The sequence below is a fragment of the Danio rerio genome, chromosome 4 (genome assembly GCF_052040795.2).
Source record: "Danio rerio strain M-AB ecotype USA chromosome 4, GRCz13ab, whole genome shotgun sequence".
NCBI classification, from domain to species: domain Eukaryota; kingdom Metazoa; phylum Chordata; class Actinopteri; order Cypriniformes; family Danionidae; genus Danio; species Danio rerio.
Genome location: NC_141024.2, coordinates 3,753,731 through 3,776,423, shown reverse-complemented (window position 1 = coordinate 3,776,423; position 22,693 = coordinate 3,753,731). Strand labels below are relative to the sequence as shown.

The window sequence follows — 22,693 nt, the reverse complement described above, 5'->3', positions numbered from 1 at the left end:
TAAATTTTCAATTTAATTGTGCAACCTATAAAGCATTAAAACTAGTGTTTAATTTACTTATTGAAACTATGGTTGGGGACATAATGCATATAAGTTCATTTTAATTTTCCACTAAATTAATTTTAACACTTAATTTTAATTTTCCCTATGATAGGGCCCTATGTGTCTTGTGAAAAAATTATGATGACTTATTGGGCAAATCTAAAAGGACATAAAAAGGATAGAAACCCATCTGTAAAGTTCTCCACCCATGCTGGGAGAAGGAAAAAACAAGGAATAAATGTTTTGCATGGAATTCTATAGAGGTTGCAACAGGATTAGATTTAATCCAGAAAACAATCATCCCAACAGTCCCAATATCAATTACACCCCCATGGTTTTTTTATTCAGTAAGCGTCGATCTGAATTTTCTAGAAAGTTGTCAAACATGTAAAGAGGCAGGAAACATTGCAATGTTAGTAGAGGAAAGAATTCAAACATTATATCAAAGTTAATTAGCAATTTATACAGACGGATCTAAAGACTCTCGTGGAAAAAAACAGCATATGCATTTACTATCCCATCTTTAGGTATATCAAAAAATAGGAGGACATCAGATCATCTGGCAGTTTATACAACTATAGCAATACTGACAGCATTAGATTGGGTAGAACAAATGAAGCCAAGATATAAGATTAATATCAGATTAATATTAATATCAATCCAGTCATTTTCATCTCAAAGCAGACAAGACTTGATAATCGATATATGTGAAGTACTTTACAGACTTAATAAGATTAATAAAGTGATTACTTTTATGTGGGCTCCAGCTCATAAAGGAGTTAAAGGGAATGAAATGGCTGATTTACTGGCGAAGGAGGCAATAAGGCAGGAAAATCTTATGGAAATACCATTCAGTAAAGAAGAGATGAAAGCAATAATTAAAGAGACAATAATTAGAGGGACAATGCAAATACTGGGAGACATCTTTTTTAACATGCAAAAGAAAGTAGGGAGGATGAAGAGGAGATGGAGAAGTACATTGGAAGACAGTGCAATATCTAGATTAAGACTAGGGCACACTAGATTACATATTGGAAAGCATCCTACTGGGTTATGCGAGTATTGTCTAGTAGAAGAATCAGTAGATCACATAATAAGTCATTGTCAGAAATATAATAAAGGGAAGTATTCAAGAAAATACAGCAGGGTACAATAAAAAACAAATCAAATACTTAGCCAAACAGAGTACTATAGTTATTTAATTTCATTTTTGAGGCAAACTGGGCTAATATATAGAATATAATATATAATATGAGTCTCGTAATCATTCTGGTTCACACTCCAGTATAGTAGGTGGCGGTAATGCACCTTAAAGTTGGATGCCACCTTCCATAAAACAACACGAAGAAGAAGACACCTGAGGCCAGTCAAGATCTTCAGGATTGAACATCCATGCAGGTTTGTGCTCTGTGTTTTTAACTCTTATAAGAGGTATTTGCTTTAATTAATACGTTATTTTATTTGCATTTGACATGTAAAGAGTTAATAAAGATTATTAAATACTGGTTATGGGTCAGTTTTTTGAGGAATTGACATTTTTAATCAAGTTACTCAAGCAGAGGTACTACTAGAAAGACATAGTGAGGTTTTGTCATATGAATGTCCACAATTTCAAGTAAATTTTTAGTGGTGTAGTTAATAAAAATCCACACAGGAGTAAATGATGCATTAAGGATCAATAAATTAAATTTTAAGTGATGTAGTTCACAAACAAACCCTACAGGAGGGCACATTGTGAAAGATTAATAAAGAATTTTTTAGTGATGTAGTTCACATAAATCACGACAGGAGGGCATATAAAATTATTAACAAAGTCAATGTACTTAACAAAATACACCACAGGAGGGCGCAATATTGTCAATTTGTAACAATGCAGTTCACAAAAATCACCACAGGAGGGTGCAATAGTCAATTTGTTGCGATGTAGTTCACGAAAATCACCACAGGAGGGCGCAATGGTCAATTTGTTGCAATGTAGTTTATAAAAATCACCACAGGAGGGCGCAATAATGTCAATTTGTTGCAATGTAGTTTATAAAAATCACCACAGGAGGGCGCAATAATGTCAATTTGTTGCAATGTAGTTTACAAAAATCACTACAGGAGGGCGCAATGAATTCAATTTGTTGTGATGTAGTTCACGAAACTCACCACAGGAGGGCGCAATAATGTCAATTTGTTGCAATGTAGTTTATAAAAATCACCACAGGAGGGCGCAATAATGTCAATTTGTTGCAATGTAGTTTACAAAAATCACCACAGGAGGGCGCAATAAATTCAATTTGTTGCAATGTAGTTTACAAAAATTACCACAGGAGGGCGCAATAGTCAATTTGTTGTGATGTAGTTCACGAAAATCACCACAGGAGGGCGCAATGGTCAATTTGTTGTGATATAGTTTTAAAAAATCACCACAGGAGGGCGCAATAATGTCAATTTGTTGCAATGTAGTTTAAAAAAATCACCACAGGAGGACGCATTAGTCAATTTGTTGCAATGTAGTTTATAAAAATCACCACAGGAGGGCGCATTAGTCAATTTGTTGTGATGTAGTTTACAAAAAATCATCACAGGAGGGCGCAATGGTCATTTGTAGCAATGTAGTTTTCAAAAATCACTACATGATGGAACAATCAATTAGACAGCATGTAGCTACACAGACTCAGTGGTGCAAGTAGTAATGAGCTGTGATTTAAATCATGACGTCGTTAGTTCGAATCCTATTAACAATTATGTTAAATTGTGATCATCACATGCAACAAAATCACATAAATGCCACAGTAGACAGAGAGTTCATTGTGGGTGAGTGGACAAGCATGTGCTCTCTGAGAATAAGATGACAATGAAGACATGGGTTCACACCATGCTTACAGGTTACTTTACTTTGTTTACTATTAAAATCACAGCTCAGCTCGAGTCAAACATCAGTTCCAGCAGGTGTTCAGACAGGAGATCTGTGGCTCTGTGGTAAGAGCGCTGCCCCACGGCTTCAGGGGTTGCTGGTATTGGTCCCAGCCAGAACTCTGCGATATGTGTGAATGGTGAGTGAGTGTGAGGCGCGCCTGAAGAAGGGGGGATACCAGTTCGGTCTCCCCCTGGAGCTTCCGGAGCCGTGTCCAGCAGGGGTTATACTTTACAGCCTGCCAAAAAATTTAAAATGAACTGTATAAAAATTCTGGACCTTCGTCCCTTCCCCACCCGTTTCGGTTACCATCATTTACTTTCTAGAGGAGTGACCCTCCACAAAGCAAATGATGGTAACCGACATGTGGAACACACACACACACACAATCACACACATGATCTACATCACCTGTGCAGCAGCAGATGATCATCATCAGTACAGTCAGTGTCTGTCCACAAGTCTCTGCTTCTGTTCAACAGGCTTACAGTCCAAAACACGTCACTGATCCTGTAGAGTCGACACACAAATACACACATTATCACACACACTGAATATCTGAGCTAATAATAGACAAATATGCAAATATTACATTTGTATTGAATATTGCGCCCTCATGTGGAGATTATTCTGAATTACGCCTTTGCAAATGATCAATATAATGTATTTAAAATATTCGCCCTCTTGTGGTGATGTTTGTGAACTGCACTGCTGCCGCTCTAAAATAATGAAAGTTTCAGCCTCGTGTGGAGAATTTCTGAATTACACCTTTGCAAATTTTCAATCTACTGACTTTAAAATATTCGCCCTCCTGTGGTGATTTTGGTGAGTTACACCACTGCAAATGTAATTGAATGAATTTAAACATGTCGCCCTCCTGTGGAGATATTTCTGAATTACACTATTGCAGATCTGTTGATTTGAATGATTGTGGTGATTTTTCTGAATTTCAGCACAGCGCGGCTTCTCTTAATCGGACACTCCAGTCATTTTGGTCTCACCTGTTAATTTCCCTCCTAACAAAATGTGTGTGTGTGTGTGTGTGTGTGTGTGTGTGTGTGTGTGTTTAACCACTTTTCACCTTTTAAAGCATAAACTCAAACATCTGATCATTCATGAGGGATTATTTTAGCTCTTTTTATATAATGAAATTTACAAATTATTAATTAACATTGTAAAAATATCAAACCAATATAAATGTAACATTAAACAATTCCCAAAAGCTGATGACTACAGACTTGACGTCAAATATTGATAAATTAAATAAACACACATTTAATGTATTTGACAAGCTTTTGTATCGGGGATGCAGAATGTTTTCATTGCTTACAGTTTTAATTGACACAGACAATAATAATCATTTGACCAACAGAAATATGATCATAAATGCCTCATAAAGATGACTGGCTGCTTTTTAAAAGATCACATATTGTATTAAGCCATTCATCAAGTTTTGAATTAAGTATTTCTGTTGCTGTATAAAAACAACGAGTGGATAAAAAAAATCTTGTGAACTCTGCAAGAGGCAGATTTGATCAGTCTTTCTCCAATAGTTTCTGGATGCAGACTTAGATTTGTGAGCTGAAACTGCATATCAGACCTACAATGTCAGACACGATGCACTCAATGGAGCTAGTGACGTCACTGTAAAGGGTGGGGTTAGGTGTGCGCATTGAAGCGCAGTTTCCATCTGCTCCACAAGGCGGCATCAGCGAGCTGCTCTTTTAGCCTGAACACCTTTGACAACAGCGCCACAGATCATCACAGGTACACCGTTTTACTGGCGTCAAGTCCAGCAGATGACAGCTCAGTGACAGACTCATAATGTCAGTCAACAGCACATATTACAGCCCGACAGTGAAGAAAAGCGACACAAAGTGCAGAAATGGAGAGTAACGCGACTCACCTGTAAGTGACTTTGTTTCGGTGGGTTTGTTTGTAGTGATGTTGCTGTAGTGTTTGTGTTCAGGCATTGCTCTCTCTCCTCCTCTGCAGCAGTGAAGATACACACGTGTGTCTGTTGTGTTTCTGCTGCACATCTTTCCTCTTTCTGACGCTCCTCCACACACTCCTCCACATCCAGGCGGATTCACAGCTCCAGTAAAGGTATTTATGAGCTCATATTTCCAGTAGAGAGTCCAGAAAGTGTGTTTGTTGTGCTGCTGCTCTGTCGCGTGTATGTTTGGGGAGGGACTTTCTCTAGAAAGCATCTGATTGGCCAGATTTGGTGTAGAGTCCTCAATACAGTATGAGGAGACTTTAGAGGTAAATGATGATATTTACAGTGTTTAATTGTGTTTAGTGACATTTATAGACCCAAAAGCAGCTGTAAGATCATCTGAAATATGGTTGATGTGTTTGATTGGAGAAAAAGCAGGTTTTACACATTTTGAACAATGAAATATGATAATATATTAGCATATGATGTAGTTTTAATGAATATTGAATAATTTTACACTTGATATTAATTATTTGTATTTATTTACTTTTTTTTCAAAATGTGTAAATGTGGTCATCCTTACACTGGAGAAAGAAGTGTGTGTTTGTGTGTGTGCTGATGGTGTAGTGGTCAGAGCACACAGCCTGAGATGTGAATTTCTCACAGCATACCTGGGTTCAAATCCAGATCCTGTTACTGCTCTTTACTGCTGATCTAAATACAAACAACAAAAGTGTTTTTCCTCAATCCTGCACACTGATTGCTTTCATTTCAGCTGTTCTTTTGTTGTGATCTGCACAGCGAAGTGAGTTTCGTATCCAAGTACCTTCAGCCTTCTGTATGGCAGTCTGACACTCATCCACTGAGCTACTGAACTTGACGTCTGACAATAGTCTTTTTGTGAGCCAAATTACAAACAAATTTATCTCAAATCACAGTTAAAATTAGGAAATAGATAAAGCTCCATTTAAACATTGATCTCACCATCCAGACTCTGTGGCTCAGGTCATAAATTGTTGAACTTTAATCAAAGAGACCCGGGTTCAAATCTCACTATGGCTAATGTCCAGTTTGAGCTTATTATATTCACCATCAGTGTCCTGCCATGATGATGAAGCTGATGCTGAATATAATGAGCTCAAGCAGGATGATGATGTGAAACTCGTGATGATTGAGTGAATAAACATAAGTTCTCTGAGGAAGAGACTCATAAAGACAAGAGTTCACATCTGACTTGTATCTAGCAAGAGTGGGATTTGATCCTTCACACTTCTGTACAATAGTTGAACGCTCATCCTTTGAACCACAGAGCTTGACTCTTGGCAATTGTTGTTTTGTGAACCAAATTTCAAAGAAATTTGTGTCAAACCTTGGTCATGACGGAGTTAGTGATAAAGCCCAATTTAGAAACCCCCTCCAACATCTAGACTCGGTGGCTCAGGTCATAAAGTGTTGGTCTTTACTCAAGAAGACCCGGGTTCAATCCTCGCTAAGGGTGATGTTCAACTCATTATACAGAACACAAGTTCTCTGAGGAAGAGACTCATAAAGACAAGGGATCACATCTGACTTGTATCTTGTTTTATTGAATCAGCTCACACACAGGTCAGCAACCAAACATCAGTTCCAGCAGGTGTTCAGACAGGAGATCTGTGGCTCTGTGGTAAGAGCGCTGCCCCACGGCTTCAGGGGTTGCTGGTATCGGTCCCAGCCAGAACTCTGCGATATGTGTGAATGGTGAGTGAGTGTGAGGCGCGCCTGAAGAAGGGGGGATACCAGTTCGGTCTCCCCCTGGAGCTTCCGGAGCCGTGTCCAGCAGGGGTTATACTTTACAGCCTGCCAAAAAATTTAAAATGAACTGTATAAAAATTCTGGACCTTTGTCCCTTCCCCACCCGTTTCGGTTACCATCATTTACTTTCTAGAGGAGTGACCCTCCACAAAGCAAATGATGGTAACCGACATGTGGAACACGCACACACACAATCATACATGATCTACATCACCTGAGCAGCAGCAGATGATCATCATCAGTACAGTCAGTGTCTGTCCACACGTCTCTGCTTCTGTTCAACAGGCTTACAGTCCACAACACGTCACTTATCCTGTAGAGTCGACACACAAATACACACATTATTACACACTGAATATCTGAGCTAATAATAGACAAATATACAAATATTACATTTGTGTTGAATATTGCGCCCTCATGTGGAGATTATTCTGAATTACGCCTTTGCAAATTTTTATATAATGTATTTAAAATATTCGCCCTCTTGTGGTGATGTTTGTGAACTGCACTGCTGCCGCTCTAAAATAATGAAAGTTTCAGCCTCGTGTGGAGAATTTCTGAATTACACCTTTGCAAATCTTCAATATAATTAATGTAAAATATTCGCCCTCCTGTGGTGATTTTGGTGAATTACACAACTGCAAATCTAATTGAATGACTTTAAACATGTCGCCATCCTGTGGTGATTTTTCTGAATTTCAGCAAAGCATTGAGATTTCAGCTTCCTGTGGTGCAGCTGTAGTTATCTATTTAAATGTATTTAAGCTGTAGTTATCTATTTAAATGTATTTATCTATTTAAATGTATTTAAAATATTCGCCCTCGTGTGGTGATGTTTGTGAAGATTTCAGCTTCCTGTGGTGCAGCTGTAGTTATCTGTATTTTCATCCACTGATGGTGACAACCATAAATATCTTATTGTGTAAAAGAAAGCAGGAAGTGTTGAGGTGTCTGCGGTCTTAAAAGTGTTAAAATTCTCTTATCTTACAAAAGCTAAATGTTAGTCCTTAAAGTCTTAAATCTCTTATTAACAGCTCTTAATTTTTCCTTGTTCCTGTATAGCTCCCCAATCTGGCCATTAACACCCAGACAATCACCAACAATCTCAATACAACGCTAAACTTTTTATTTAAAAATAGCATTTAATTACTTTCCCTACAGCAACATCTGCTTAAAAGTTCTTCATTTATTTCTGATGATACTGACCTCACCTAGATTTGTATTATTAAATTATTATTATGATTGTTTTATTAAATGTTTTACATTATAATCGTTTTTGATAGGGCAAGTGAAAATCTTTTCCAACTGGGATATTCAAATAAAATCCTCAGCATTTAGCCCTGTATAAGTCTAACATTTCATTCATAATGGTCATTAAAATGTCTTAAATTTGACTTGGTGAAACCTGCAGGAACCCTGATTGAATCTTTGGAATGATTTTGATCAGTGAATGAAGTTAAACATGACCTCATTTAGTGATGTGTTCAGTCGGAGAGTCTCTGTTTCTGTCAAATCTCTGTTTTCAGGATCTACCAAGCCAGATCAGAGGTCATGGAGAGCTTTTGAGCAGAACTGGATTCCTGATGGATTGGAAACAACTGTTTCCTGAGTTATTTACCGTTTTATGTGTTAATTCTGTTTAAAGTCATTTTCTTTGTGTGCAGGAGAGACTTTCTGTGTAGCAGCAGCTGCCAGTCTGGACGTAGATTACACCAGTATTCAACCAGTTTCTGATTAGACGGCTGAGAGTACAAGAAACAGCCTTGAGGATGAAACAGGTCGTTCCCTGTAGAGCGGCACGGTATTGGAAATATATCACAATGTGATGTTTAGTTTTCTGTGATTTATACTGTGATAAGAGTACAATTTCACCAGATGACTTGAACGGCTCTGTGTGTACAGAATTGATCATTTTAGATTGATTGGGATGATTCTGTAGATTTATTATGCACACTATAATTGCTGTGTTTTTGTTATTGTAAGGCAGCGAGATCGGCCAGCAAACTCTATGCGAGTGTCACAGAACGGCAAACTATCTTCAGTAAATTCTCTTAATCTTACTGAGTCTCCAGCTCAGAGGCTTCTCTTAATCGGACACACCAGTCGTTTTGGTCTCACCTGTTAATTTCCCTCCTCACAACGTGTGTGTGTGTGTGTGTGTGTGTGTGTGTGTGTGTGTGTGTGTGTGTGTGTGTGTGTGTGTGTTTAACCACTTTTCACCTTTTAAAGCTTAAACTCAAACATCTGATCATTCATAAGGGATTATTTTAGCTCTTTTTATACAGAAATTCAGGACAAATTATTGATTAACAATGTGGAAATATCAAACCAATATAAATGTAACATAAAACAATTCCCAAAAGCTGATGACTACAGACTTGACATCAAATATCAATAAATGAAGTGCAAAACATAAATATTGAACTTTTTAGCTCGTGACTTTCTCACTATGATGTTCTTCACTCCAGATCGTCTTTTAGCCTGTATGTAATTAATGCACCTCTCATCAATAAACACATTTAATATATTTGACGAGCTTTTATATTGGGGATGCAGAATGTTTTCATTGCTTACAGATTTAATTGACCAACAGAAATATGATCATAAATGCCTTATAAAGATGACTGGCTGCTTTTTAAATGTTTATATATTGTAGTAAGCCATTAATCAAGTTTAGAATTATAAGTATTTTTGTTGCTGTATGAAAACAACCAGTGGATGAAAAAAATCTTCTGAACTCAGCAAGAGGCATTAAAGCGCAGTTTCCATCCGCTCCACTAGGCGGCATCAACGAGCTGCTCTTAGCCTGAACACCTTTGACAACAGCGCCACAGATCATCACAGGTACACCGTTTTACTGGCGTCAAGTTGAGCTCCAGCAGATGACAGCTCAGTGACAGACTCATAATGTCAGTCAACAGCACATATTACAGCCCGACAGTGAAGAAAAGCGACACAAAGTGCAGAAATGGAGAGTAACGCGACTCACCTGTAAGTGACTTTGTTTCGGTGGGTTTGTTTGTAGTGATGTTGCTGTAGTGTTTGTGTTCAGGCATTGCTCTCTCTCCTCCTCTGCAGCAGTGAAGATACACACGTGTGTCTGTTGTGTTTCTGCTGCACATCTTTCCTCTTTCTGACGCTCCTCCACACACTCCTCCACATCCAGGCGGATTCACAGCTCCAGTAAAGGTATTTATGAGCTCATATTTCCAGTAGAGAGTCCAGAAAGTGTGTTTGTTGTGCTGCTGCTCTGTCGCGTGTATGTTGGGGGAGGGACTTTCTGTAGAAAGCATCTGATTGGCCAGATTTGGTGTAGAGTGCTCAATACAGTATGAGGAGACTTTAGAGGTAAATGATGATATTTACAGTGTTTAATTGTGTTTAGTGACATTTATAGACCCAAAAGCAGCTGTAAGATCATCTGAAATATGGTTGATGTGTTTGATTGGAGAATAAGCAGGTTTTACACATTTTGAACAATGAAATATGATAATATATCAGCATATGATGTAGTTTGAATGAATATTGAATAATTTTACACTTGATATTAATTATTTGTATTTATTTACTTTTTTTTTCAAAATGTGTAAATGTGGTCATCCTTACACTGTAGAAAGAAGTGTGTGTTTGTGTGTGTGTGCTGATGGTGTAGTGGTCAGAGCACACAGCCTGAGATGTGAAGTTCTCACAGCATACCTGGGTTCAAATCCAGATCCTGTTACTGCTCTTTACTGCTGATCTAAATACAAAAATACTAAAGTGTTTTTCCTCAATCCTGCACTGATTACTCTCCTTTTAGCAGTTTGTTTGCTGTGATCTGCACAGCAAAGTGAGTTTCGTACCCAAGTACCTTCAGTCTTCTGTACGGCAGTCTAACACTCATCCACTAAGCTACTGGACTTGCCTGACAGCAGTAGTCTTTTTGTGAGCCAAATTACAAACAAACTTATCTCAAATCACAGCTAGAATTAGGAAATAGATAAAGCTCCATTTAAACATTCATCTCTCTATCCAGACTCTGTGGCTCAGGTCATAAAGTGTTGAACTTTAATCAAAGAGACCTGGGTTCAAATCTCACTATGGCTAATGTCCAGCTTGAGCTTATTATATTCACCATCAGTGTCCTGCCCTGATGATGGAAGCTGATGCTGAATATAATGAGCTCAAGCTGGATGATGATGTGAAACTCGTGATGATTGAGTGAATAAACACAAGTTCTCTGAGGAAGAGACTCATAAAGACAAGAGTTCACATCTGACTTGTTCTAGCAAGAGTGGGATTTGATCCTTCGCACTTCTGTATGATAGTTGAACGCTCTTCCTTTGAACCACAGAGCTTGATTTTTGGAAATGGTTGTTTTGTGAGCCAAATTACAAAGAAATTTGTGTCAAACCTTGGTCATGATGGAGTTAGTGATAAAGCCCCATTCAGATATTTCCTCCAACATCAGACTTGGTGGCTCAGGTCATAAAGTGTTGGGCTTTAATCAAGAAGACCCGGGTTCAATCCTCGCTATGGGTAATGTTCAACACAAGATCTCTGAGGAAGAGACTTATAGAGACAAAGGATCAGATCTGACTTTTATCTTGTTTTATTGAATCAGCTCACACACAGGTCAGCAGTCAAACATCAGTTCCAGCAGGTGTTCAGACAGGAGATCTGTGGCTCTGTGGTAAGAGCGCTGCCCCACGGCTTCAGGGGTTGCTGGTATCGGTCCCAGCCAGAACTCTGCGATATGTGTGAATGGTGAGTGAGTGTGAGGCGCGCCTGAAGAAGGGGGGATACCAGTTCGGTCTCCCCCTGGAGCTTCCGGAGCCGTGTCCAGCAGGGGTTATACTTTACAGCCTGCCAAAAAATTTAAAATGAACTGTATAAAAATTCTGGACCTTCGTCCCTTCCCCACCCTTTTCGGTTACCATCATTTACTTTCTAGAGGAGTGACCCTCCACAAAGCAAATGATGGTAACCGACATGTGAAACACACACACACAATCACACACATGATCTACATCACCTGTGCAGCAGCAGATGATCATCATCAGTACAGTCAGTGTCTGTCCACACGTCTCTGCTTCTGTTCAACAGGCTTACAGTCCACAACACGTCACTGATCCTGTAGAGCAGACAAACAAATACACACATTATTACACACTGAATATCTGAGCTAATAATAGACAAATATACAAATATTACATTTGTATTGAATATTGCGCCCTCATGTGGAGATTATTCTGAATTACGCCTTTGCAATTTTTTTATATAATGTATTTAAAATATTCGCCCTCTTGTGGTGATGTTTGTGAACTGCACTGCTGCCGCTCTAAAATAATGAAAGTTTCAGCCTCGTGTGGAGAATTTCTGAATTACACCTTTGCAAATCTTCAATATAATTAATGTAAAATATTCGCCCTCCTGTAGTGATTTTGGTGAATTACACAACTGCAAATCTAATTGAATGACTTTAAACGTATCGCCATCCTGTGGTGATTTTTTTTAATTTCAGCAAAGCATTGAGATTTCAGCTTCCTGTGGTGCAGCTGTAGTTATCTGTATTTTCATCCACTGATGGTGACAACCATAAATATATTATTGTGTAAAAGAAAGCAGGAAGTGTTGAGGTGTCATCGGTCTTAAAAGTGTTAAAATTCTCTTATCTTACAAAAGCTAAATGTTAGTCCTTAAAAAGTCTTAAATCTACTGAAATCTTGTGTTATAGGTCTTAAATCTCTTATTAACAGCTCTTAATTTTGCCTTGTTCCTGTATAGCTCCCCAATCTGGCCATTAACACCCAGACAATCACCAACAATCTCAATACAACGCTAAACTTTTTATTTAAAAATAGCTTTTAATTACTTTCCCTACAGCAACATCTGCTTAAGCGATCTCCATTTATTGCTGAGGATACTGACCTGACAGAGATTTGTATTATTAAATTATTATTATGATTGTTTTATTAAATGTTTTACATTATAATCGTTTTTGATAGGGCAAGTGAAAATGTTTTCCAACTGGGATATTCAAATAAAATCCTTAACATTTAGCCGTGTATAAGTCTACAATTTCATTCATAATGGTCATAAAAATGTCTTAAATTTGACTTGGTGAAACCTGCAGGAACCCTGATTTAATCTTTGGCATGATTTTGATCAGTGAATGAAGTTAAACATGACCTCATTTAGTGATGTGTTCAGTCGGAGAGTCTCTGTTTCTGTCAAATCTCTGTTTTCAGGATCTACCAAGCCAGGTCAGAGGACATGGAGAGCTCTTGAGCAGAACTGGATTCCTGATGCAGGGCTCAACAATAAGGACTGCCCGGGGGCCCAGGGCCAGTGTGAGAGACGCTTGGGACAGTAGACTGGATCATTACTGGCCCGATTGGGACAGTGCTGCCTTGTCACTAACATTTAATTTGTCTGTGACTATTTGTCAACTGTGTGCATTTTAGGTTTGTGCTTTTAAGTCTTTAAACGCTACCTTCTCTGTGATGTCGTAAACACCATATTGCTTTCCGGTTCCTCTTATCTGATTGATTTGACCATGCTATTTATTTTTTTGTAACCTGGTAACCAGTACAGCGTAGAAACAGCAACATGGCGGCAACATCAAATAATAAGGTTAAACGAAAATGTCTGTTTCTAACGTCTTGGAAGTAGACATTTACGTGGGAACAACACGACAAAATAAAAATGAAGTGATGTTATGCATAGTTTGCCGTCAGTTTGACAAGTCAGCCACCTTTTGTTAAATAATTTCAAACCGCAATAAAATACCTCCACATTAAGCTATTAACTTCTCTTTTTTTGGTGGGGCCAGTGAAAATTTTGGCAGGGCAAGTAAAAATCTGAACCACTTGCCCGATCGGACCAGTAGAAAAAATCCTTAGCGTTGAACCCTGTGATGGATTGGAAACAACTGTTTCCTGAGTTATTTACCGTTTTCTGTGTTAATTCTGTTTAAAGTCATTTTCTTTGTGTGCAGGAGAGACTTTCTGTGTAGCAGCAGCTGCCAGTCTGGATGTAGATTACACCAGTATTCAACCAGTTTCCGATTAGACGGCTGAGAGTACAAGAAACAGCCTTGAGGATGAAACAGGTCGTTCCCTGTAGAGCGGCACGGTATTGTAAATATGTCACAATGTGATGTTTAGTTTTCTGTGATTTATACTGTGATAAGAGTACAATTTCACCAGATGACTTGAACGGCTCTGTGTGTACAGAATTGATCATTTTAGATTGATTGGGATGATTCTGTAGATTTATTATGCACAGTATAATTGCTGTGTTTTTGTTATTGTAAGGCATCGATATCGGCCAGCAAACTCTATGCGAGTGTCACAGAACGGCAAACTATCTTCAGTAAATTCTCTTAATCTTACTGAGTCTCCAGCTCGGACGCTTCTCTTAATCGGACACACCAGTCGTTTTGGTCTCACCTGTTAATTTCCCTCCTCACAACGTGTGTGTGTGTGTGTGTGTGTGTGTGTGTGTTTAATCACTTTTTACCTTTTAAAGCTTAAACTCAAACATCTGAACATTCATAAGGGATTATTTTAGCTCTTTTTATACAGAAACTCAGGACAAATTATTGATTAACAATGTGGAAACATCAAACCAATATAAATGTAACATTAAATATTTCCCAAAAGCTGATGACTACATACTTGACATCAAATATCGATAAATGAAGTGCAAAACATAAATATTGAACTTTTTAGCTTGTGACTTTCTCATTATGCTGTTATTCACTCCAGATGGTCTTTTAGCCTGTATGTAATTAATGCACCTCTCATCAATAAACACATTTAATTTATTTGACGAGCTTTTATATTGGGGATGCAGAATGTTTTCATTGCTTACAGATTTAATTGACCAACAGAAATATGATCATAAATGCCTTATAAAGATGACTGGCTGCTTTTTAAATGTTTATATATTGTAGTAAGCCATTCATCAAGTTTAGAATTATAAGTATTTTTGTTGCTGTATGAAAACAACGAGTGGATGAAAAAAATCTTCTGAACTCAGCAAGAGGCATTAAAGCGCAGTTTCCATCTGCTCCACTAGGAGGCATCAGCGAGCTGCTCTTTTAGCCTGAACACCTTTGACAACAGCGCCACAGATCATCACAGGTACACCGTTTTACTGGCGTCAAGTCCAGCAGATGACAGCTCAGTGACAGACTCATAATGTCAGTCAACAGCACATATTACAGCCCGACAGTGAAGAAAAGCGGCACAAAGTGCAGAAATGGAGAGTAACGCGACTCACCTGTAAGTGACTTTGTTTCGGTGGGTTTGTTTGTAGTGATGTTGCTGTAGTGTTTGTGTTCAGGCATTGCTCTCTCTCCTCCTCTGCAGCAGTGAAGATACACACGTGTGTCTGTTGTGTTTCTGCTGCACATCTTTCCTCTTTCTGACGCTCCTCCACATCCAGGCGGATTCACAGCTCCAGTAAAGGTATTTATGAGCTCATATTTCCAGTAGAGAGTCCAGAAAGTGTGTTTGTTGTGCTGCTGCTCTGTCGCGTGTATGTTTGGGGAGGGACTTTCTGTAGGAAGCATCTGATTGGCCAGATTTGGTGTAGAGTCCTCAATACAGTATGAGGAGACTTTAGAGGTAAATGATGATATTTACAGTGTTTAATTGTGTTTAGTGACATTTAAAGCCCCACAAGCAGCTGTAAGATCATCTGAAATATGGTTGATGTGTTTGATTGGAGAATAAGCAGGTTTTTCACATTTTGAACAATGAAATATAATAATATATCAGCATATGATGTAGTTTGAATGAATATTGAATAATTTTACATTTGTTATTAATTATTTGTATTTATTTACTTTTTTTTCAAAATGTGTAAATGTGGTCATCCTTACATTGGAGAAAGAAGTGTGTTACTGTGTGTGTGCTGATGGTGTAGTGGTCAGAGCACACAGCCTGAGATGTGAATTTCTCACAGCATATCTGGGTTCAAATTCAGACCCTGTTACTGCTCTTTACTGCTGATCTAAATACAAAAACAATAAAGAGTTTCTCCTCAGTTACTTTCATTTCAGCTGTTCTTTTGTTGTGATCTGCACAGCGGGTTTCGTATCCAAGTACCTTCAGTCTTCTGTATGGCCGTCTAACACTCATCCACTGAGCTACTGGACTTCACGTCTGACAGTAGTCTTTTTGTGAGCCAAATTACAAACAAATTTATCTCAGATCACGGTTAGAATTAGGAAATAGATAAAGCTCCATTTAAACATTCACTTAGCCATCCAGACTCTGTGGCTCAGGTCATAAATTGTTGAACTTTAATCAAAGAGACCCGGGTTCAAACCTTACTATGGCTAATGTCCAGCTTGAGCTTATTATATTCACCATCAGTGTCCTGCCCTGATGATGAAGCTGATGCTGAATATAATGAGCTCAAGCTGGATGAAGGACGCTGATGTGAAACTCGTGATGATTGAGTGAATAAACACAAGTTCTCTGAGGAAGAGACTCATAAAGACAAGAGTCCAAATCTGACTTGTTCTAGCAAGAGTGGGATTCGATATTTCACACTTCTGTACAATAGTTGAACGCTCACCCACTGAACCACAGAGCTTGACTTTAGGCAATTGTTGTTTTATGAACCAAATTACAAAGAAACATGTGTCAAACCTTGGTCATGATGGAGTTAGTGATAAAGCTCCATTCAGATATCTCCTCCAACAGCTAGACTCGGTGGCTCAGGTCATAAAGTGTTGAACTATAATCAAGAAGACCCGGGTTCAATCCTTGCTAAGGGTATTGTTCAACTCATTATACAGAACACAAGTTCTCTGAGGAAGAGACTCATAAAGACAAGGGTTCACATCTGACTTGTATCTTGTTTTATTGAATCAGCTCACACACAGGTCAGCAGCCAAACATCAGTTCCAGCAGGTGTTCAGACAGGAGATCTGTGGCTCTGTGGTAAGAGCGCTGCCCCACGGCTTCAGGGGTTGCTGGTAACGGTCCCAGCCAGAACTCTGCGATATGTGTGAATGGTGAGTGAGTGTGAGGCGCGCCTGAAGAAGGGGGGATACCAGTTCGGTCTCCCCCTGGAGCTTCCGGAGCCGTGTCCAGCAGGGGTTATACTTTACAGCCTGCCAAAAAATTTAAAATGAACTGTATAAAAATTCTAGACCTTCGTCCCTTCCCCACCCGTTTCGGTTACCATCATTTACTTTCTAGAGGAGTGACCCTCCACAAAGCAAATGATGGTAACCGACATGTGGAACACGCACACACACAATCATACATGATCTACATCACCTGAGCAGCAGCAGATGATCATCATCAGTACAGTCAGTGTCTGTCCACACGTCTCTGCTTCTGTTCAACAGGCTTACAGTCCACAACACTTCACTGATCCTGTAGAGCAGACAAACAAATACACACATTATTACACACTGAATATCTGAGCTAATAATAGACAAATATGCAAATATTACATTTGTATTGAATATTGCGCCCTCATGTGGAGATTATTCTGAATTACGCCTTTGCGAATTTTTAATATAATGTATTTAAAATATTCGCCCTCTTGTGGTGATGTTTGTGAACTGCACTGCTGCCGCTCTAAAATAATGAAAGTTTCAGCCTCGTGTGGAGAATTTCTGAATTACACCTTTGCAAATCTTCAACATAATAAATTTAGAATATTCGCCCTCCGGTGGTGATTTTGGTGAATTACACAACTGCAAATCTAATTGAATGACTTTAAACATGTCGCCCTCCTGTGGAGATATTTCTGAATTACACTATTGCAGATCTGTTGATTTGAATGATTGTGGGGATTTTTCTGAATTTCAGCAAAGCATTGAGATTTCAGCTTCCTGTGGTGCAGCTGTAGTTTTCTGTATGTTCATCCACTGATGTTGACAACTATAAAGAAAAGCTTTTCTGCAGTGCAGCTCTACATGACAACAGATGGTAAAATGAATGATCAAAAAAGGCGAGTGAATAAAAATGTCTTCAGTCTTGCAACGCAAAGCGCAAAGTAACTCTGCCACCACTGCTTTACTTCTGTTATTAACCCTTTCACTGCTGAGTTTTAAAGGTTCTATCTGGAAACGGGAGTCCGGTTTTTTAGGCGACCATTTTTTTAGAACGTTCACCGTTAATGTTCCCGTGGCGACGCCTCATGTTTGTCACATGACACACCACAGCCACAATAGCTCTGTATGACAGATCTAGCTCTTTTATTCATTATTACTTTTATTTCAACATATTCACACACTTGCTCATCGTGTCATTAACTACCTGATAATCCAATTTACATAAACGTGTAAGTGATTGTGATCTATAACGTCAGATGGGCGTCGCCATGTTTACTTGCGGCCGCGCGTTTGACTCATTGCTAAAGCAGAATACGCAGGATTGAGCACGTAAATTCACCAGTTACTCCCCAAATACATGCAGGTAAGTGGCTGGTAAACTTAGAGAAGAGTAGATTCAACTTTATAGTTACTTTCACCATGTGTATCTGGTATGAATAAAACACACCGGCAAATTATATTTGAATGGATTTTGAGACTTCCTTGTGTGTTTTACAAACTCTAAATCTCTTGTTTTACTAGTACTTACGTCTATTTACATGTCTAAGACATAAAATAAGCATTAGGCGATTAAAAAGCTGCATAATTGTGATAATATGACACGTCTTTCTCTGCTCAGCGCCAGCCAACGTGCCAAAGCTCAGTTTGATTTTTTAAGTTGCCGCTCTAAGGGTTAACAAGCTAATGCTAACTTGTTATACTTGTCAAGCTGGATAACTAGTAAAATATCAGCAGCAGGGACTTCATGCGTATTATTTCACCATTTTCTCCTGATATTTACAGCAGAATCAACTCTTTTTTTGATCAGTGTCTGAAACGGGTTGCTAAAAAATCCAGTCTATATGAACCCCTCTCATATCACAGTCTACTCTGCTCTGATTGGTCAGAAGATTCTACTCTGCTTTGACTGGTTAGATGGCTTTATTTTGTTGTGCTCTGATTGGTCAGAAGGCTCTACTTTACTCTGATTGGTCGGAAGGCTCTACTCTGTTCTGCTCTGATTGGTCAGAAGGCTCAACTTTACAGTAATTGGTAATATGGCAAAACTCTACTCTGATTGTTATTATTAATATTATTATTATTATTATTTATAATAATAAATAAACACCAAATATTACAAAATTTAATGTAAAAATAAATCCAATTTTACTTATGAAAAAATAAAACATTTACAAAGTTTTAAGGTAAATAAAATACTAAAACATATTGCAATATTATGAATTAAACTAATAACAATATTATATTTTTTGTTGTCACTTTATCAAATATTTATACTATAAATAAAAATGGTGGGATACTATACATGTAAATAAATATGATTTTATTTATAAATTAATATATAAATTATATACAATTAAATGATTAAAGTGCTTGTGTTATAGCTATAATTGTTTTGTTTTGTACTAAAATAAAAAAACAATATTTAAATGACATCTTACTATATTTATAAACCTCAAACTAATTTTATCTGGCTGCATAAAAACAAAAATAATAATATTTAGCAAATAATCAGCATGTTGAATCAGCTACTAAAATGTTGGTATCCTGACATTACCACCAAAAACAACTAGTGTAAACAGTAAGAGCGCTGACAACAATAATAACACAATGACAGAGAAGAAACGCCCACACACACATACACACACCTGCAGGACTGAGTTTGACCACCTCTGTATCAAATCAAGAGCTTCTTCTCACCAGTATCACAGCAAACATACACAAATACACACAATATGTAAACTTATACACACTCGTCTCGTGGCGCACCAACATATGCGCGTTCTCGTGTAGTGCACGACAGCTGTCAATCACTAGTGACGTGCGCTGATATGAATGCATGCGTGTTTACAGCGCGTTTTTTATGCAGATGCACGGAGGCACGGATGCGTCTAAAAGCCTGGCGTTAAAGAGTGTCCTACCGGAGCGGAACCGGGTGCTGAGCGGGACTTACCGTGTGTGTTGTGGCTCCCGTGTTTGGCTCCGGTGTGAGCGCGCGGCGGTACTGCGTCGCCATTGCTCTTCCTTCTTCCTTCACAGACTATGGCAAGCCGTTTTAACATTTACTACTTTGTTTTGACTATCCATAAATATATTTAGAGATATCTCTAATTATATTTTGACTAGTCATAATTATAATTCGACTAGTCAGAATGACAATTAGAGATATCTGCAATTACAATTGTACTAGCACGAAATCAGATTGGAGATATCTGCAAATATATTATGACTAGTCATATTCCTCCATTGACTTCCATTGAAAAATATTTAGAGATATCTTTAATTCGTCATATTTAGAGATATCTACAAATATATTTGAAGATATCTCTAACTAATTTACTACTAGTCGAATTACAATTGTAACGTTAGATATCTTGAATTGGATTTTTTTTTTTGACTAGTCAAAACTCATTAAAAGATATCTGCAATGTATTTAGAGATATCTCGTTTAAAGTTTTGACTAGGAGGATCATTCTTTGAAGATATCTGCATTGAGCTTTGTGACTAGGAAGAATATAATTGTAGATATCTTTAATTAACATTGTGACTAGTCAAAACTCTTTTGTAGATATCTGTATTGCATATTCAAATCACCTGCTTTGCTTAACCCCGCCTAAATTATTACGCATTTGGTATTCGAGCGCGCCAATAGGCCTTTTTCACACTTCCTGGTTCCGGTGTTAGCGAAATTTGTTTGACAGGGTTATGAGTTAAGTTTTTCTTAGTATTTAGCCATAAAATTGTATTATTGTGTGTGTATATCATATTATTTATGACAAATCATTCTGGTTTCGTTTCTCAAGCAGCCCGCATTACGTAATTAAGTTTCATTATTGCCAGCAGGTGGCGCTGTAGTGAAATAAATACATCACATGCAACATGTCAGGAAAAAGCACAGTCTGTGATCAATAGAAGAGTAAATAGATCATTTATATGTTTATATGTATATTAATAATGTTTTACATGTTAATTTTCATCATTAATTATTTTAAAAGTTGGCTATCGTTACTTGGAGCAAAATAAATAAAAAAACAGCAATACATCCCACTCAGGCATGAACATGTGAGATTAAAAGAGTCTAGACTTGATTATCCAGGAGTCAAAACACTTGTCAGACATTAAACTTTGCAGCAACATACATTTTAAAAACAATAGGGCAGTGTGTTAAATGACTGTGTCTGCATTTCAATTGGCATTTTTCAAGACGTCTGCAATATTTGATGCAAAATGAAAAAAAATATCATTTTCAAATGTTATATTTTAATGTTTAATCTTAAATAATTAATTAAACAAAATAATGTTATGCACAAACAATTTGATGTGTGCACAGTAAAGCAGATATTTTTTATTTTCAGTTATTTATTTGTAAATCGCCCTAAATGCATTTAGATTTTTCCCCATAACACTGTGGGATGTTTGTAGGGAAATTTGGCATGCATTTGTAAATGCATTCTGAGCCAATGATAGCTATAAGGATGAGATAATATGGTGAGTTAAATGTCATGCAAGTAATAATTGTACTACAATTTCGGCTTGTACCGTATACACACATCAAATTCATCTTGTGTATTACATTTTCAATTTAATTTAGCAGCTTTTAAAGCATTACAACTAGTGTTTAATTTCAATATTGAAACTGTGGTTGGTTTTTCAGTTCTGGGTTGCGGCTGGAACGGCATTCGCTGTGTAAAACATATGCTGGAATAGTTGGCGGTTTATTCCGCTGTGATGGTCTCTGAAATAGAGATTTAGCCGAAGGAAAATGAATGAATGAACTATGGTTGGGGACAAATGCAAAAAAAAATATTTATTTTAATTTTCCACTAAAACTTGCACGTCTTTGAAAATGCTAAATACATTCCCACACTGTAAAAAATGATATGATCAATTAGTCATGACAGCAAATGTTTACAGTTCACTGGAACTTAAGTTTATCATGTACTAACTTAATATTATAAGTTACACAAGCTGTTTTAAGTCAGTTTAACATAATATAAGTTTAATGGACTCAGTAATGATTCAGCTTTAAAAAATTAAAGCGACCAGGATTTTTTTACAGTGCAATAAACATTATAAAATTGCATTTTCTTTAGTGAACTACATTTCAAAACTAATTAATCCGTTTTTATATGCACCCATTTTGCATTACATTTTCAATAACATTTTGCAACTTATGAAGCATTACAATATTTACATTTAGTCATTTAGCAGATGCTTTTATCCAAAGCGACTTACAAATGAGGACAAGGAAGCAACTTACACAACTATAAGAGCAACAATGAATAAGTGCTGGAGGCAAGTTTCAGGTCTGTAAAGTCTAAGAAGCAAAGCATTAGTAATTATTATTTTTTTTTTTTTTTGTAGTACAGTTAGTGTTGGAGCCAGAGAAGCAAATGCAGATTAGGAAGTGAAGTGGAGACTAAATAGTTGAGTTTTTAGTGGTTTCTCGAAGACAGCGAGTGACTCTGCCGTTCTGATGCAGTTAGGGAGTTCATTCCCCCAACCGGGCAGATTGAATGCGAGTGTTCGGGAAAGTGATTTCTTCCCTCTTTGGGATGGAACCATGAAGCGACGTTCATTCACAGAACACAAGTTTCTGGAGGGCACATACATCTGCAGAAGTGAGAGCAGATAAGAAGGAGCAAAGCCAGAAGTCGCTTTGTAAGCAAACATCAGAGCTTTAAATTTGATGTGAGCAGCAACTGGCAGCCAGTGCAAACGGATGAGCAGCGGAGTGACATGTGCTCTTTTAGGTTCATTAAAGACCACTCGTGCTGCTGCGTTCTGAAGCAGCTGAAGAGGCTTGATAGAGTTAGCTGGGAGCCCGGCTAGTAGAGAGTTGCAATATTCCAGTCTGGAGAGAACAAGAGCTTGAACAAGGAGTTGAGCTGCATGTTCAGATAGGAAGGGTTGGATGTTTCTGATGTTGTAGAGTGCAAATCTGCACGATCGA

General features: G+C 37.8%; 5 long non-coding RNA genes across 7 annotated transcripts in view; 2 read left to right on the top strand and 3 right to left on the bottom strand.

The window, feature by feature from the left end:
* Positions 1–360: 360 nt before the first annotated feature.
* LOC137491500 (uncharacterized) lies at positions 361–5,124 on the bottom strand. The gene is made up of 4 exons (XR_015482463.1): positions 4,851–5,124; positions 3,356–3,454; positions 2,194–3,182; positions 361–2,139 (listed from the first exon to the last, which is right to left on the bottom strand). It is a non-coding gene; the product is annotated as an uncharacterized LOC137491500 (long non-coding RNA).
* On the top strand, positions 4,698–7,277 carry LOC147844600 (uncharacterized). Of its 2 annotated transcripts, none has more exons than XR_015482475.1 (3): positions 4,698–4,852; positions 4,940–5,050; positions 5,659–7,277. It is a non-coding gene; the product is annotated as an uncharacterized LOC147844600 (long non-coding RNA). The 2 variants fall into 2 exon arrangements; XR_015482476.1 differs by having other exon boundaries at positions 6,478–7,224.
* On the bottom strand, positions 6,450–9,945 carry LOC147844599 (uncharacterized). Its single transcript, XR_015482477.1, has 3 exons — positions 9,664–9,945; positions 6,889–6,987; positions 6,450–6,719 (listed from the first exon to the last, which is right to left on the bottom strand). It is a non-coding gene; the product is annotated as an uncharacterized LOC147844599 (long non-coding RNA).
* Positions 8,339–22,693, top strand: part of LOC137491501 (uncharacterized) — a 19,969-nt gene continuing 5,614 nt past the window's right edge. Inside the window, exons 1-7 of one of the 2 annotated variants that reach the window (XR_015482458.1) lie at positions 8,339–8,475; positions 9,456–9,665; positions 9,753–9,863; positions 12,905–13,006; positions 13,654–13,790; positions 14,739–14,944; positions 15,032–15,130. This is a non-coding gene — a long non-coding RNA (uncharacterized LOC137491501). Of the gene's footprint in view, positions 8,476–9,455; positions 9,666–9,752; positions 9,864–12,904; positions 13,007–13,653; positions 13,791–14,738; positions 14,945–15,031; positions 15,131–19,545; positions 19,786–22,693 lie in introns of those variants that run through there. The other variant, XR_015482457.1, reaches the window with a different exon arrangement.
* LOC141381557 (uncharacterized) lies at positions 11,250–19,781 on the bottom strand. The gene is made up of 5 exons (XR_015482456.1): positions 19,694–19,781; positions 16,958–17,056; positions 14,943–16,788; positions 11,689–11,787; positions 11,250–11,519 (listed from the first exon to the last, which is right to left on the bottom strand). It is a non-coding gene; the product is annotated as an uncharacterized LOC141381557 (long non-coding RNA).